Source organism: Camellia sinensis, chromosome 10 (genome assembly GCF_055761805.1).
Source record: "Camellia sinensis isolate YWXY chromosome 10, ASM5576180v1, whole genome shotgun sequence".
In the NCBI taxonomy this organism is placed as follows: Eukaryota; Viridiplantae; Streptophyta; class Magnoliopsida; order Ericales; family Theaceae; genus Camellia; species Camellia sinensis.
In genome coordinates this window covers 107,706,138-107,709,561 of record NC_138970.1, presented here as the reverse complement: position 1 = coordinate 107,709,561, position 3,424 = coordinate 107,706,138, and the positions used below count along the sequence as shown (strand labels likewise).

The following is a 3,424-nucleotide window of genomic DNA, read 5'->3' as shown; positions in this document are numbered from 1 at the left end:
TTCTAAATGCTCTACCATATAATAATAAAATTGATTGAATTATTTATTGAAATATACTTTTGACATCAATAATAGTTGTGACTAAATGATTTATTGGTAAAATAACCATTTATGTAATGACTCAAAAAAAAAAAATAAAATAAAATGTGGTGGTGATTGTTTGGCGTGTATGGTCAGCCTGAGGATATTGTTTTGGGGTGGTGGAAAATTAATTTTTTTTTTAGGGAGGAATAAAATATGATTCACCACTTCCCTGATGCTTTGATAATTTCTCAACATCATGATGTTGAGTTAGTGGCACCGAAAAGCAGCATGTGGAGGATATTTTTATTATTTTATTTTTTTGGTCTTTAATCATAACATAACCATCTGTTCCACTCTCTCTCTCTCTCACACACACATTTTCTCTCTCATCACTTCTTCAGAAAATTAATTGATTTAGTAGAGGCAATAGCGATCGGATTCAATATATTTTGCGTTCATTTATATCAGTGTTTCAGTGTTAAAGGAAAATAAGAGCTCATTGGTGGAGCAGTGATGGAGATCTTTTCGGCTAGGAAGCTCACTTTCCAGAAACCATGTGCTATCATGTGGTTTTGGATTTTGCTACTATTCTTGCTACAAAATAGCAGAGGGATACTCTCTGCTTCAAATTACTTGGTTGGGCTTGGAAGCTATGACATTACAGGACCTGTAGCTGATGTCAATATGATGGGATATGCTAGCTCTGACCAGACTGCATCAGGTGTTCACTTCAGGTTGCGAGCTCGGGCACTTATTGTGGCAGAGTCGCAGGGTAACTGTGTAGTATTTGTAAACCTTGATGCTTGCATGGCTTCTCCACTTGTGACAATTAAAGTGCTTGAGAGGTTGAAAACAAGATATGGGAACATATATACCGAAAACAATGTTGCTATTAGTGGTATTCACACCCACAATATGCTGTGTACACCGTAACATCTCTTGGGTTTGTGCGCCAGTCAATTGATGTTATTGTTAATGGCATTGAGGAAAGCATCATACAAGCACATGAAAATCTCCGGCCGAGATCAATTATGGTGAATAAAGAGAGAATGAAGGTTTACTTGAGCTAGGGTAGTTGTAAAGAAATTTTCAAGATGATGCCTCATCCCTTGTTGGCTGAAATCCCCATCCTCGACTAAGTCACTGCTTGAGGGGCTAATGTCATGACAGTTGGTCAAAGTAGACTGAGAAATAGCACTTCTATCCGAATGACTGTTAGTAGCATCCATTGATTAAATGAAGTCACATGCACCCTGTCCCTGTAAGAATTTAAATAGCATTATGAAGCACGAATAGCTTTTAAAGATTTATTTATCCAAGGAGAAAGTAACAAAGAATATAGATGAAGGAAGATTGAAAATGAAGCCACACTGCCTTATTGTAATTGATGTTGGGTTGAAGGAGAAGGCCTCGAGAATCCTTATGTGTAACCTAATTTGGCTCCGGATTGGGTTATATATTAATTTTGGTGGTGATTCATTATTGTCAGATGAGGACATAAATTCTGAAAAGGAAATTGCATTCTTAAAGATTGATTTTTGGGCTTTTCTCCTCTCCTCTTCTAAAGGTAGGGAATTTCTACACTTTAATATGGTTTTTAGTTTAGTTATTTGCTATTGTGTATAGATAATGAGATATGGTTGTGGTTTAGACAAACCTAAGATTTGGGTGTGAATGAAAATAGGGGTTTTGATGAATATGAGGTAAATAAGTATGAGGCTTGAATATAAGATCATGTTGTGCCAAAATAGTTGATTTTGGTGTTTGGGTTGATATTTGAAATAGAGGGAGATTTTGCCCTAATTTTGATTAAATCATTATTTTGCATAAATAATTGGAATTAACATTGAAAATGTGAAATTGGAAGGTTGTGGTTATAAATGATGATATTGGATATATAATATCTCACCTATGGAAGTTTTGATAAACTATGTATTTTGAGATTGAACATCTCTTAGAAATAATTGTATTGGGCTATCGGTGGAGGATAGCCATGATTGTTGTAGAACTGCATGATGATTAGGCAAATTGAAACTAACCAACTGAATTATGACATTGAATATGACGGTTGGATTAACACATTGAATATGTGCTATAATTGATCATTGTATATGATAATGTGTTTAAATACATTGCATATGTATGTTTATTGGGAGGAGATAGGGAATGTACTCCATATGTGATTATATTTTTAAATACATTGTATATGTATGTTTATTGGGAGGAGATAGGGGATGTACTACATATGTGATTATGTTTTTTCATACATTGTATATGTATGTTTATTGGGAGGAGATAGGGGATGTAATCCATATGTGATTATGTTTTTACATACATTGTATATGTATGTTTATTGTGAGGAGATAGGGGATGGACTCCATTTAAAGCAAGTTGGCCAGAGTGTCCTGGATGAAAGACCCGAAATTTTATATATATATGGGTGCCGATTCCTTCGGACAAAATATCCGTAAAATGGCAAGTTTGAAGTGTTTATGTGTGTTTTGTATAAATGGAAAAACTATTGAGTTGTAATCTCGTATTAGTTGTTGAAAGATAAAGAATTTAACTCATGAATTGAGTAGTGCATATGAATTGGAAATGAATTGAAGGAAAATGGAATAAGACTAATCTTAGTGGCTTATGAATATATAGGCCTTGTGAATACTTCTGTATTTGTATTGTTTATATTCGTGGTATTTATACCTTTGCTAAACCTCATATAATGTGTTAGATTATTTCTGCTGGGCTGTTGGCTTACCTTATACGGGAATATCATTTTCAAGTGCAGGTGAATTATTTCCTCCGAGGCAATAGCATGGGTGGACTTTTGGGAAGCAAGGGCATCTTATTTATGCCTTATGTGTGTATGTTTGTTATTTGTAAAGCCAAGGGCTTAAGATGTAATGAACGAGACTCAATTTGTGTAAACAACCAGTGACTTGGAAAGATGTAAGCCTACATGGCATTTAAATGTTTGTTAAACAGTAAACTCTGATGTATGAAAGTATATTGTTTCTCATATTTAATCTGCATTTGAGTTATTTTTATAGTATTATTTTGGGGGCGTTACAATTTATTATGAAGTAAAAAACATCAAGGGACACGATATAATTTTTTAAATCACATGAAATAATTCATATTTTAAATAAATTTCGGATGTGTATTTACAATTTATCCATTTGTTTAACTACCTAAAAAAAATAACTCAACATGTTTTATCCATAACTTTTTTTTTTTTTTTTTGGTGTACATATAATTAACACATAAGCCATGTCATGGTATCAGAAAAGATTTGGCTTTTTTTTTTTTTAAGTTGTTATTTAATTTGAGAGAGCGTTTGGATTTAGTAGGTCTATTTTAGAATCGATTCCGATGATTTTAACTGTTCATTTTTTAAAAC

At 33.3% G+C, this 3,424-nt stretch overlaps 1 long non-coding RNA gene across 1 annotated transcript; it reads left to right on the top strand.

Moving 5' to 3' along the window:
• Positions 1 to 202: 202 nt before the first annotated feature.
• LOC145801697 (uncharacterized) lies at positions 203 to 3,079 on the top strand. Its single transcript, XR_014343344.1, has 2 exons — positions 203 to 1,591; positions 2,813 to 3,079. It is a non-coding gene; the product is annotated as an uncharacterized LOC145801697 (long non-coding RNA).
• Positions 3,080 to 3,424: the final 345 nt, after the last annotated feature.